Below are 14,738 nucleotides of genomic sequence, written 5' to 3'. Positions count from 1 at the left end.
GAATTTATATTTCCATATGCTGCTAATGTTATATATTACACAACACAAAGTTCTGCTATATTATTCTGAAATCATCTGGCTTGTTTAAATGAGAATCCCGGACTCCACTGGGAAATTTAGAAGTTTACGTTCAACATTAAAGTGTCTTATACAAACCAAGTCCTTGCTACTAGCAGGGCCGGCTCCAGGCACCAGCTTAACAAGCAGGTGTTTGGGGCGGCCAAGGGAGAGGGGCGGCACCTGCGGCAATTTGGGGGCCCTCTAGGAGCGATGGACCTGCCGCTGAACTGCCGCCACCGATCGCGGCTTTTTTTTCAATTGCCACTGCCGATCGTGGCTTTTTTTTTTTTTTTTTGCTTGGGGCGGCAGAAATGCTGGAGCCGGCCCTGCTACTAGGTATTCTTTTCAATCCTCCTGCGGTGTCTGACATCAACATACTGCTTTGGGTTGTTTTATTCTGTAGGCCTCATTAGAGTTTTGAACTAATAAAAGCTTAAATCGTCTATAGAAGGGAATACTATATATCCACTGCATGTAATTGCAATGTCCTCATTTAACACCATTAACTAGTACAACTTGATTATCATAAAAATCAGAGGTTTGGTTTTATTTGTATGGTGCTCATCACATCACTGGCCCTCTTACACAGGCTAGGATAATGATGACAAAACAGAGAACTGCCTCCAGTGGCCCAGAAAGAACAAGCCAATCTGTCATCAAAAACAAAAGCCAAGCCAAAAAAGAAATGCAAAAAAGGAGGCCAAGCCATCAAAGGCGAACAGATCCTAACAAGTCTTGAAGACAGTCGCAGAGGCCAGGATGCACAAAAGGAGTTAGGCATTGCAGCGCTGAGTGTCACAGCACCTAACTTTTAGATGTCTAGAAAATCACTGGAATTCACAAACCCTAAGTTAAGCTCTTAGGCTCCCTATACAATGCATGGGGAAAGACTGGCACCTTGGAACGATTCACAAAATCATGCTAGGCAGGGATCTGTCTAAGCTAGCCAATGGAAGATGCCAACTGGGTGTGTGAAGGACTTTTAGCCCAGCAGTTAGGGTACTCACCTGAGATGTGGGAGACCCTGCATTCAAGTCCCCCCTGTGCCTGAGCAGGAAAAGGGATTTGAAGAGGGATCTGCCACCTCTCAGGTGTGTACTCTAATCACTGGGCTATGGGCTATTCTGATGCAGTGCTCCCTCAGTCTCTCCTGTTGAAATTGCTGCACTGTAAATAAATAATTACATCATCACTGGAACATGGGAACTGGGTCTCCCACATCCTTGGTGAATATTCTAACCACCAGGCTCAGAATCCTGTACAAGGACACATGCCTGGTATTATGTGTGTACAGCCCTTTCCCTGGAGAGCTTACAATTTAATTTGACAAGACACACATGTAAGAAACAGAGGCGGAGGGAGGATGAGCATATTAGCTAGCTTGTGGACAACACAGGTTCTTAATTATGTGCTTAACTTGATGTTCCAAATCATATACATGTGTTTTAAAATGTTTTATAAATAAATATCAGCAATCCCCACTGGCATCCACCTAGTGATTATCATCTGGCAATTTCCGGTAGCCATCATGGTAGAAATAAGTCTTGGGGAGGGATTTAAATGGGGAGAGGGCTGGGGCTTTACAGACTAGTTCTGTGAGACTGTTGCATGCATAAGGGATAGAGGTTAAAGTATAAAATTATTTGTTTGAGATGGAGACAAACAAGGGGTCAAATCTGTCATCACTGGTGAAGCAGGGAAAGGACACAAGATATAAGAGCAGACAAGTAAGGAGGGGCACAGTTGTGAAAGCCCTTAAAGTTAAGAACAGCAGGCTTGGAGGGCAATAGGAATAGGCACAGCTATACACCTTGGGCCCAGAAAAAGGATTACTTCAATGAGATGTTGAATTGAATCCACAATTTTTTCTGCAACCAGGACAGCCCATGGAGAATGGGTGTTATTGTTTCCCTTCACCTTACACACAAAAGAATACCTAGACAGCAATATTCTACATACAACAGTCCCTGGATCAATTCCAAAGGGATCCCAGTCATTACAGGAAGAAGTTTACATTAATTGTGCCTTTGTCAGTGAGATCTATATTTGAAAGAAAAGGGCAGATGTTCCACACAATGCAGCAATGTCAGTAGATTTTCTGAAGTGCATCACAACACTGTAATCCATGCTGAAAGAATGACACCGAATGATCTCTCGGCAAATTCTGGACAGGAGTGGCAGCTCTCTTCCTGTAAAAAAAGAAAAAGAAGAAAATAGAAAAAAAGGGAGCCTACATAATCAAACAAAAAGAGAAAACATGTTTGTAAGACTATGAGAGGGAAATGGTGCTTGAAAACACAACAGTTACAGTGATCAATATCTATTTCTGATTCTGATAATTATAATTCCTTTCACAATTAGAAATAAATGCCCAGGAGATGAAAAAGGAACCTAGATTTCCAGCTGTCTGCTTATATGTATTCTATGTTTTTGCTGTTTTGCCTCTTCCTTGCAAGCCTTAACTGACTGTATTGTACCTCTTTGTTTAGATCTCTCCCCACTTTCGCGTTATCTGGTACGTTTTTTTTAACTCTAAATTGAAACATTCACTTCAAGTGGATTGAAATATGTATTTCTATGGAACAATGAGGACTAGATTACTTGAATCCTTGTAAATTCATTTTCTTGAAAATCAATACCTTCACAGAGCTGTGTTTCTGGTTCTTCCCTATTGGTAAAAAAAATAGCTAAGGGATGGCATATCCTTAGGAGGAATATCCTATTTTCTAGGGTCTTTTCTTCACAAGAAAATTATATCCATTTAACTCAACTTTAGTTAAATAGTTGCAATCCCCTTGGGTGGACACTTTTATTTTGCTTTAAGAGTGTGCCTTATATTGATTTAGCTTACACGGGTTCCTTACTAACATAAGATGAATTGATGATATAAGGTAGTTTAAAACCAAAATAAGAGTGTCCACACATGGGGGTTGCATCTTTTAACTAAAATTAATCAGTTCAACTTTTTAATATAGACAAGGCCTGGAGCACTGAATAGGCAGAGCTACCTCAGGGAATACAGAATAAAGTGAATGGGGAGAGAGAGGCTGCATCACTGTATTATTTCTTCCTTCATAGGACTCAGGCTCTGGGGGTTCAGGGAAGGGTAAGTGACCAGCATACTACAACCCCTCTTCTGCTTCAAGAAGCAGCAGTCAATTTGTCCTTATGGTTTCACACTCCCTCCCTACATCTAGGGATAGAATGTACCCACAAATGTTAACATTAACATTCCAAGAGATTGTAAGAGAACTCCTACTCACTTATAGTTTGTCTTCTTTACTTCTCTGACTCATTGCAGGCCTGGTTCTTCCTTGCTCTGCTGACCCAAGAAAGCTGTAAAACAAATGGATCCAGCCAGTGAGGAATTATCCCAGCATAACAGGAGTTTCTGCATGATGTGGAGCTGGTGTACTGGCTCTACATCATCCCCACTCACAACCCCAGATGTAGGAGGCAGAGCTGCTAGGCTACTGCTATTCCCAACTTCTGGGACAATGGACAGACAGGAACAAGTCAGAGAAGCCCAGATGCTATTTAACATCCACTGCAGACTGAAGCAGCTTCTGGATGGCTTCAGAATAGAACAGACCTATGGCTTAGGGCCTCTTGTTGTCAGGGGAACCCTCCTCACAAGAGCTGTGCCAAGTAAAGTTTGAGTGCATCAGTTAATCATGGCTTGAAGTTGTGTATAAGACATCTAAGTATATTTATTTTAAATTCTTGTTACAGTTTTTACCTTGTGCAGCAGAGATTCCCTTCTTTCTTTTATCACTAAAATTGACAGCATTGTGTATGTCAGATTGAAGAGTTTTCAGTTAAAACTGTCCCAGAACATTAGTAGTTTTATTTGTATAGATACAGAAAGGGAGCTAAGTATCATTTTTCAACCACTAGGTGGCAGAAAAGCACATACTAATAAAGACTTTAAAGGGGTAGCATCACTGGATTTGATTTATCAAAGGGCTAATTGCTTAGATTTTTTTTAATAAGGACTATCAGTCACAATTATTACAAGCACTATCTAATTATTAAAATTATCTAATACATAAATATAACTAATTGCTAGTGAAGATTACAGAATTTCTATATTTCCAGAAAAGCAACATCATTCTGACTGGTTGGTTCAAATGCTACCCTGCAGCAACCATGTTGGCAGCCATCTCTACATAAAGCTAGTCTCACAAACAATAGCACAAAAATTATGAAAAGCGGTCTTGTTTTCAAATAGAAAATACTAAAATACTTATCAAAGACAAAAGCTGACCACAGTGCAACACCCAACACTGCTATACTAAGAAATGTTAAAATCACATTAAAATTAACCAGAGAAGGACCCAGACTCAAGAGATGTCTGGCACCAATTAATACCACTTCAATTGAACTAGATTATAGCTTATTAAAGTTCCTTCCTTTTCAGGCCGGAACATCACACACTAAGTTAAAAACCTGTGGTTGCACTAACCTGGCAAATAAAAAGTGCCAAATAACTATGCCAGTTATTAGCTTACAAGTGCAACTCTAACTTGTCTTTTTAAAAATAGAATTCATTAGCAAATATAACCACTGAAAAGTAAATCACAAAGCTGAACTTCTTTCATGATTGAGTAAAACTACAGTCAATCAAATGAAAATATGGTAACTAAAACAAATGCAGATGTATACAGACAGCCCTACAAAAGACTGCAAAGAGGTTTATTAAAAAACCCCATAAATATTATGACTGAATCAAAAATATCCCTAAGGTGTAAATAAAGAAAAAAACCGACTCAGCCACATTTACAAAAATACTATAAATATTTAACAATTCCATTTCAGTACTACAAGGTACATGAAATCCAGACTATATTTATCCAGCAAATCAAGTTGTATTGTATAGTAATTTAAGTAATAATTAATACTACCTGTTTAAAGACCTACAAATAGGTAAAGAATGAACTGAACTACCCTGGCTGCAAAGTTTCTGTATTTCTCCTGTAAGAACTGGTGCCACTACATAAAGAAGAAACTTGAACTCTGGTACTGGAAGATAAAAAAAAAAATCCCTTTCATTTTACTTCTAAAATGTATATGCAATTGTGAGGCTACATTTCACCACAGGTCAAATGTGCTGTTTGATAAATTTGCTAACTGAAATTAGTCACTATCTGTAACAAGTTCACTCAGGTCTCCCAGATCCTCGACTAGTCCACTGACCACAAGAACATTTTTCCTCTGCTGCGGTTTCCACCTTTGGCCATTAGAGTGGGCAGGCAGAGTACCCGGTCCCTCTGTCTCTACGGAGCAGAGCCTTAGCACAGGCACTAGTAGCAAAGCTACCCACCTTCCCAAGCTCGGCAGCAGGCATCCTCCATCCGTGTGGAGGTTAAGACAAGAGACCAGAGAAGCCCACTGCCCTGTAGTCTGGAGATGGGGCATCTACTGGAGCCGACTAAGGGATTGGGGACCATAGGAGTGGGAAGTTGCAGGAGTTTTCTGAGAATGAGCAAGGGCTGCAGGAGCCTGGTATGGGGACTAAAAGACTGGGAAAATGTGAAGCTACTGGAGCCTGCTAGGATGGAGTGGGACTGGTGGCTTAAGGAATTTGCTGGGTGACCTGCCAGTGGGGAGCAGAGGAATGGGAGGGAGAGGAGATAGGGAGCAGGTACACAGGGCCTGCGTTTTTGCGTGTACATATTTGGTATGCATTCTAGGTTGAATTTTCAACCTGTAATTGTCACACATGCATTGTGGGGGTAACTGGTGGGAGTCATAAAGCAGAACACAAATCAAAAACCATAATTTATTCTCTTTTTATCATGTTCTTAGGCCAATCTCATGGTTCTGACTCATGGTTTTTAAACTCTTGGAGATGGCAATATTGCAGATTGCTGGCACTAAAGACCGAAGCCTTATGTTTAACTACTGAAAAGATTTAATTCCAACAGTGCAGGCATTCCCACATTGCCCTGCTGTAGTATCTCAACTCTGCAAGGAACCATCTCTGCAGGTGTAAAGGCACGTAGAGAGACAAGGTTTCGAGCTTACACAGAGCTCTTCTTCAGGTCTGGGAAAATATTATTAATTATTATTATATTTTTTTATTATTTATTTTATTAGTTTTCCGAGACCTGAAGAAGAGTTCTGTATAAGCTCAAAAGCTTATCTCTCTCACCAACAGAAGTTGATCCCGTAAAAGATAATTACCTCACTCACCTTGTCTCGCTAATAACCTGGAACTGACATGGCTACAACATAAAGGCATACATAAAGGCAGGTAGGTGAGTTTACAGTCAGTCTTTGGTCTCCCTGCTCAGATTGAGGGTACTTAGTAGTGCCAGTTGTGAAGGTGGACTGTGTGGTGAAAACTACATTGAAGCTAACAACCCATTTCACATAGAACATCAAAAATCCAGCAGATGGTAATCTTTTTCAGTTGTTACTACTGACCCAGAGGGACTCAGCACAATGACTGAGAGGTACAACTATTTAAACTTACAAATGAATTACCAGGTGAGTAAAGTGCTAAAATATTACAATTCAAGAAACTAAACAGTGCAGTTAATTATATAAACCAGGGATCAGCAACCTTTGGCATGCGGCTTGCCAGGGTAAGCCCCCTGGCGGGCCAGGCCGGTTTGTTTACCTGCCGCGTCAGCAGGTTCGGCTGATCGCGTCAGCAGGTTCCCGCAGCCCCCATTGGCCTGGAGCGGTGAACCACAGCCAGTGGGAGCCGCAATCGGCCGAACCTGCTGACACAGCAGGTAAACAAACCGGCCGGCCTGCCAGGCGGCTTACTCTGGCGAGCCGCCGTGCCAAAGGTTGCCGATCCCTGATATAAACCAATTTAACTTTTAACTTTCACTTGACCAATACTTGCCATAGTTTTGTTATCCAGTCATTGTAGGGCAAGCCTCTCTATTCAACTTACTTCACATGGACCATAATACAGCAGGCAAGTATTTTAAATCTGTGGTAAAACTTATTGTCATGGGACACAGTTTTAAGTTACTGCAGCTCATCAGTATCACTGGGTCAACTTTAATGGATACATTAGTCTTTGGATTATGCTATCCTGTGATGGACACATTTATCAGTTTGAGAAAAGAATTGGTGTCCTCATTATAAAAATGAAATGTGAAAAGAAAACTATATATCATTCTGCTTTTGTGTTGTTCTTTGTTTTAAATAAGAAACAAGATTTAATAAAATCAGACTACTTGGGGAAAAGATGCTAAGCAGCATAATCAAACAGTCTCATGTTTCTTAATGAGTTCTAGGTCCCCATCCAATTTTAATTGTCTGCCTGGAATACTAAAATACTTGCAGACACTTAGATTGTGCACATTATTAATAATAGGCATACCATATAATAGCGTTTTGTTCCATTTCCTGTTAAATCCCAGTGCTCATCCATTATAATTCTCAGTGCTCAGTTATTAGTGAACTTTCTTTAGTTGGTAAGGATGTCAATGAGACTGTAATTTTACTTGAAAATATACCATTGAAGGAAATTGGATGTATGTAGAACGGCATATTGTATATAAACATATCAACATACTATACATTTTCTTTAGGAGGGACACAAAAATCTACAGAGGGTCCTGTGGCACCTTTGAGACTAACAGAAGTACTGGGAGCATAAGCTTTCGTGGGTAAGAACCTCACTTCTTCAGATGCAAGTCAGTGAGGTTCTTACCCACGAAAGCTTATGCTCCCAGTACTTCTGTTAGTCTCAAAGGTGCCACAGGACCCTCTGTTGCTTTTTACAGATTCATACTAACACGGCTACCCCTCTGATACTTGACACAAAATCTAATTACTAATTTTTTTCAGCCAATATTAATGAGATGTAAAGGATAAACTTTTTTACCGGTAAATTGTGTTTCTCCAATAGATAAGGTCAGTCTCTAACTAGATGGGTTGTTTTTTATGTCATAATTTTGACATGCACAAGCAATCATTGTAATCGAAGAAGCCAATTGAGGTGGTCCTGAGGCTTGTGGATGCTTCCTTCCTTGGCCTGAATAGTTGACAAAGTATAGTTACAAGCTGAGAGGTCAGAGACAACATTTGGCTGGAGTGAAAAAGATGAAAGAAATGAAGTCTACATACGCTTACTTGAAGAAAACACAGAGAGAGTGTCTGTTTCCAAGGAGAACTACATTTCAGAAACAGAACAGAAGAAAATAGATGTAATTCTGTGGATAGCATTAGAATAATCCCAAAGGAAAGGCATCAGAGACTGACTTGATTGGAAAAACTCCATTTTACAGGAAGGAAAAATGGTCTATTCTCAGACTAGGCAGGATCTGTCTTGTAACTACAGTAGTTGGGATCTGTGCAGCTTTCTCTCAGTACAATATGATAGATGGTCACAGGAACAGAAATTGTAAGTACCATAGCAAGGGTTTATAAAGAATGAGTCTTGCTAAACACACCTGCTTTAAAAACAGAATTACAAAATTTGTATATAAAGAGAACACAGTACATATCATTAGAATCCATTCCTGTGCAGACTTAGCAGTCCTGAATGACAGCCCCCACATCAGTGCAGTGCTTCAGCCCTTTCTGCCCTCCTATCTCTGATGTCTGAATACACAGATATTCATCCTTACTGCCATCCTGAACTAGAACAGGACAGTTGTGATCATGTTGATGGCACATTTATAGTGGGTGATGATGCATACATTAAAATGGTGAATATAGTACCAGGGCCAGCTCTAGGTTTTTTGCCGCCCCAAGCAAAAAATTTTTTGGGCTGCCCCCACCCCAGCCCTGGGCTCCCCCCCCCGCAGCCTCCTGCTGCCCCAGCCCTGGGCTCTCCCCCCCACCTGCACCCCCTGCTGCCCCAGCCCTGGGCTCTCCCCCTCCCACCTGCACCCCCTGCCACCCCAGCCCTGGGCTCTCCCTGTCACACCCCATGCTGCCCCAGCTCTGGGCTCCCGCCTTCCCTCCCACCAGTGCCCCTCCATCCACACACCCCCTGCCGCCCCAGCCGTGGGCTCTCCCCCCACCCCACCTGCACCCGCCTTCCGCCCCAGCCCTGGGTCACTGGTAACTTGCTCCCAGGGCGGGTCATTCAGCAGGAATTTTGGATGTGCACAGAACACAGATAGGACTGGTTCCCATATGGTTACAGAACTGCAGTAAAGTGGAACAATTTTCAGCTTGTGTGATTGTAGGATATCTGGATGCATATTATAAGACTGTCCTACATAAATGAGGAAAAGTTGAGATGCCTTTATTATTCTTTTGTTCCACTCTTTGTTTCTATGGGGAACTTGCCAATGCAATATCACTGTCTTCCTTTTAAACAAATAAAACTAAACAAACAAACAAAAAAAAAGGCAATGGCTGTTGAAAATAGCAATTCCAGTCCTAAAAACCACTGGGAAGCATTTCTTGCTCAATTTTATCCTACTTTTTCTACAGCAAGTTACAGTGGATCAGTGTATTTGATTTGGGAGAAATGAAGTAACAGCTGCCCAAATTGAGCTTGAGCACTCCTAAATTTTGAGGTGTTAAAATCTGGAAGGCAGATGCTAGATTCCCTTTCTGAATATCATCTAAATCTGGAAAGGAAAAGTCAATTTCTGCTTCCATGGCTCAGAAGTGGAAATCCTCCTACATGCCTGGTACTGTATCTAAACCTGCTCAGGTCCAGTGGAGCCTCCCCTCCCTTACTTTTCATTTTAATTTCTAGTGGGATCCACATACCTCCCTTGCTTAGGCTTCAGATAGAGAGGGGCACTGTCCATTTAGTCCACCCAATTCTTTCTTGGGGGGCTGCAAGGTGAGGTCACACCAGTATCCCTAATCCAGTCTGGGGATGTCTTCTGAAGGGGGTATCTGGGCCAAAGCCTTCTCCTCCTTGGGCATACTTGTTCCCCATTCACAGTGCCACCCCGCTCTAGCAGTGAGCTCTCCATTCACAGCAAGCTGCAGCATGAGGTTTCAGCTACCATACTCCCTCCCCCTCCCTTTCCTGTTGATAGTGGCCAAGGGAATGCTGGGAAATGTAGTTCTTTCCCTGCTCCAGGGCTGGCACTATAGGCAGGGAGCTAACCAAAGAACTACAGCTCCCAGGGCCCCCTGTTGGTTCTCAGCGCCCAGGCTGGATACCTGCCGGCTGCCGCCGCTGCAAATGGGCTGCCCCAAGCACCTGCTTGCTTTGCTGGTGTCTAGAGCCGCCCCTGTATAGTACAGCATAGCTGGGGGCATGGGTCTCAAATTGTGGTCAGTGTTGAAGATGAATGGTGGAAAGGAGATATGGGATGGAATTAAAGTGGTTTAGGGCGCCTTCACTTTGCCTTTCCATGCAGTTGGTTAAGGAAAAGGTCAACCTTATGCCTTTAACTTATAATTACTTTCTGTTTATTTTTGAAGGTGAATTATAATATCCTTTATAGGCTCTTTAGCTTTTAGTTATTGGCAGGCATGGATAGCCTTATCTCCACTTTAACAAAGTTATTTTTTGTCTTGGAATATAAATTAACTTCAATAAATAATAGGAATTTCATTAATCACAGTTCTTCATTTGAGTTTTGTCATGAAAGTTTGCACATTTATGTAGGTCTGATTCCTTGATCTCAACCATCCTTCCTTCAGGCTTTGAAACACAACTATACAAAAATAACTAATATCAAAGATAAAATGAACTGGTGGCAGTTTCCAATTTCACATATAGCTAACTACTAGATCATGTAATCTGCCTTAAAACTCATGAGTGCAAGTGCGGTATTTTTTCTGATATTATGCACTTGAAGAAAACTACTCAGCTGTTTTCCATTTAACCAAGATCAAAAAAGAATCTGAATAATTTTCTTAATGTCTGAAACACACCATTTGCCCCCATGTTCAAGTAACTCAAAACCAGCTAAATAGATTTCCTTCTAATTTACAGAGAAATTCACCTTTAGCCAGAGAACAAATGCAAGAAATTTCACCTAAAATTTTCTTTTTGAAAAATGCCTTCTCAACCATAACTATTGGACCATTGCTATACTATATGAAGGGTCTGATCCTGTTTTACAACTCACCCCAAACTTTGATGGAAAAGTACCAGAGCAAGGGGAAGCAGGAAAAGGATATATCAGAAATTTCTAGGGTTTCTTATAGCTAGTTTGAATAATAAAGTCATTGCAGTTTCTTTATTTTAGTTTTATAGATTTTGAGTCTGATTCTACTTGTTTATACCAGTACAATTCCACTGACATCACAGAAATGTTGTTGGACTGCAAGGGACCTCAGTAGGTCATCAAATCCAGTCCCCTGCACTGAGGCAGGACTAAGTATTATCTAGACCATCCCTAACAGGTGTTTGTCTAACTCAGGGGTCGGCAACGTTCGGCACGCGGCTTGCCAGGGTAAGCACCCGGGTCAGTTTTATTTACCTGCTGCCGCGGCAGGTTCGGCCGATCGCGGCCCCCACTGGCCGAGGTTCGCCATCCCAGGCCAATGGGGGCGGCGAGAAGCGGCGCGGGCGAGCGATGTGCTGGCCGCGGCTTCTCGCTGCCCCCACTGGCCCGGGACGGCGAACCGCAGCCAATGGGGGCCGCGATCGGCCGAACCTGCCGCATCAGCAGGTAAATAAAACTGGCCGGCCCGCCAGGGTGCTTACCCTGGCGAGCCACGTGCTGAATGTTGCCGATCTCTGGTCTAACTTGTTCTCAAAAACCTCCAATGACGGAGATGCCACAAACCTCCTGTCAGGGTTCTCCCCCCCCCACTCTGAATTCTGGGGTATAGATGTGGGGACCCACATGAAAGACCCCCTAAGCTTATATTTGACCAGCTTAGGTTAAAAACTTCCCCAAGGCACAAATTCCTTTCCTTGCCCATGGACAGTATTGCTGCCACCACCAAGTGATTTACCCAAAAATTCAGGGGAGGGTCACTTGGAATCCCTATCCCCCCAAAATATCCCCTCCAAGCCCCTTCAACCCCTTTCCTGGGGAGGCTTGAGAATAATATACCAACTATTTGCCTTAGCAATGTGAGTACAGACCAGACCCTTTAGGACACTAAAATCAATCAGGTTCTTAAAAGAAGAACTTTATCATAAGGAAAAAAATAAAAGAATCACACCTGCAAAATCAGGATGGAAGGTAACTTTACAGGGTAATAAAAAGATTTAAAACACAGAGGACTCACTTCTGGACTCAACTTCACATTTACAAAAACAGGAATAAAACTACCTTTGTAGCATAGGAAAATTCACAAGCCAAAACAAAAGATAACCTAACACATTTCCTTGCCTTACTTACAATTTCTGTAATTTTAGGTATGTTTTCAGGAGATGTTGAACCTGATTAGTCTCTCCCTCCATCCAGAGAGGGAACAAACAAAGAGAGCCATAAACAAAACCTCCTTCCCCCAGATTTGAAAGTATCTTCTTTTCTCATTGGTCCTTCTGGTCAGGTGCCAACTAGGTTATTTGAGCTTCTTAACCCCTTACAGGGAAAGCGATTCAGTACAGCTGCCCAGGAGGGATTTTATGCTACCCTTATCTCTATATTTATGATACCTCCCTAAGTATTTTGTTCCCGTGCTTAACTATCCTTACATGTAGGAAGTTTTTCCTAACGTCTAACCTCAATCTCTCTTGCAGCAATGTAAGCCCATTACTTCTTGTCCTGTCCTCAGTGGTTAAGGAGAACATTTTAACACTCTCCTCCTTATAACAACCTGTGACGTACCTGAAGACTATTATGTCCCCCTCCTCAGTTTTCTCTTCTCTGGATTAAACAAACCCAATATTTTAAATCTTTCCTTGTAGGTTATTTTCTAGACCTTTAATCATTTATTTGCTCTCCTCTTAACTTTCTCCAGTTTGTCCATATCTTCCCTGAAGTGTGGTGTCCGGAATTGGACACAATACTCCAGTTGAGGCCTTATCAATGCTGAGTAGAGTGGAAGAATTACTTCTCGTGTCTTGCATACGACACTCCTGCTAATACAACCCAGAATGATGTTTGCTTTTCTTTTTTTGTTGCAACAGTATTACACTGTTGACTCATATTTAGTTTGTGATCCACTATAACCCTCTTTCTACAGTACTCCTTCCAAGGCAGTCATTTACCATTTTGTATCCTTTCAACTGATTATTCCTTCCTAAGTGCAGTACTTTGCATTTGTCCTTAGTGAATTTCATTCCATTTATTTCATACCATTTCTCCAGTTTGTCAAGATAATTTTGAATTCTAATCCTGTCCTCCAAAGCACTTGCAACCCCTCCCAGCCAGGTATTACTCCTCATTGAGCAACAGGCTTACCCTGGCCTTGGTTTTCCTCAAGCTTCTAATGTATTTGTTAAAATATTTTCTTGTTACCCTTTATGTCCCTAGCTAGTTTAATCTTGTTTTGTGTCTTGACATTTCTAATTTTGTCCCTACATATTTGTGTTGTTTTTTATATGAATCATTTCTAATTTGACCTAGTTTCCTCTTTCTGAATTACTCTTTTTTGAGTTTCAGGATGTTGAAGATCTCCTGGTTAAACCACAGTGGTCTCTCACCACACTTCCTATTTTTCCTATGCATTGGGATAGTTTACTCCTGATTTGTGGTATGTCCACATTACAGAATATACCAACCTACCTGTGTTATCATAGCTATGCTGACATAACTCCATAGTATAGATGCAGCCTATTGACCGACTGAAGGGTTTTCTGTTGGTATAGAAACACCATCTCCCTGAGCAATACATCTATGGAAACATTCTTCCATCCATGTAGGTATGTCTACACCCGAGGTGTGCTTTTTCACACTCCTGACCAACAGAGCTATGTCAACCTAACTTTTAAGTTTAGGCCCAGCCTTATGCTGGTGTGAGAGGAAAATCGGGTCCTCTGTGTGCATGATCTCTACTGAATGGGTGAGGTTATAACAAATGATTGGTGTTAAGGAAAAACACTGAATCCTGGTAATAGAGGAATACGCATATGCACCACTGGAGGATAAAATACGATCTACTCAAATGTTCATTAATTGGCAGTTATCTCACCTTCTAGTCATCAGTTTACAAAGAGGTCCCAAGCCCAGCGAGCTAAATCCAAGGCACATCACCAGGGTATATCAGATAAAAGAGGTAGTAGCAGTTTCCTGTAGATCAAGCGGCAGTAGTATGTAGTTTTAGCACAGAGGATACCAACTTTGATGTCATTTAAGCACACTGGAGCTGATGACAATAGATATTTATGGGGTTAAAGGCAGGATAACCGCGTGGTAGCTAGGAATTTCATTGTATAGTAGTGTAGTGAGTCTGTAGCTATTCTGGGGTGGGGGGTTAGAATGAAGGAGAATTAATCTGGAGCCTCTTTCACCTGGATGTGTGTGGGTCTTTTAATGCAAACTAGACTCCAGCACTAGGACAATGCTCTTGACAAGGCAAAGGAACACTACGCCCTTCCTCCCTAATGCCAGCACGGCACACAGGTTCCCCCAGACAAACACCGGGGGCTGCCCCCTGCAAAGCACTCCGCCCCTCAGACACTGCTCCCCGGGGGCACGTCCCCAGCACGCCTACCTAGAGACACCCCCAGGGCGCAACCACTCCCGCGGCGATTCGCCCCACTCAGCTGGAGGGGGAGGGGTCTAAGCAGGCCCGATCCTAGGGAGCTTAATCCCGGGCGCGTCAACTGGACACACCCGTCACCAGCATCGGGGCGCGAAGCTCAGGAACTGCCGCGTGCCACG

At 42.3% G+C, this 14,738-nt stretch overlaps 1 long non-coding RNA gene across 1 annotated transcript; it reads right to left on the bottom strand.

Annotated features, from left to right (window-relative positions):
* Window positions 1-419: 419 nt before the first annotated feature.
* LOC128828129 (uncharacterized) lies at window positions 420-14,735 on the bottom strand. The gene is made up of 3 exons (XR_008443164.1): window positions 14,569-14,735; window positions 3,324-3,396; window positions 420-2,249 (listed from the first exon to the last, which is right to left on the bottom strand). It is a non-coding gene; the product is annotated as an uncharacterized LOC128828129 (long non-coding RNA).
* Between the last annotated feature and the right edge of the window lie 3 nt (window positions 14,736-14,738).

The sequence above is a fragment of the Malaclemys terrapin genome, chromosome 1 (assembly GCF_027887155.1).
Source record: "Malaclemys terrapin pileata isolate rMalTer1 chromosome 1, rMalTer1.hap1, whole genome shotgun sequence".
NCBI lineage: Eukaryota > Metazoa > Chordata > Testudines > Emydidae > Malaclemys > Malaclemys terrapin.
This window is presented reverse-complemented; position numbering and strand designations above follow the sequence as displayed.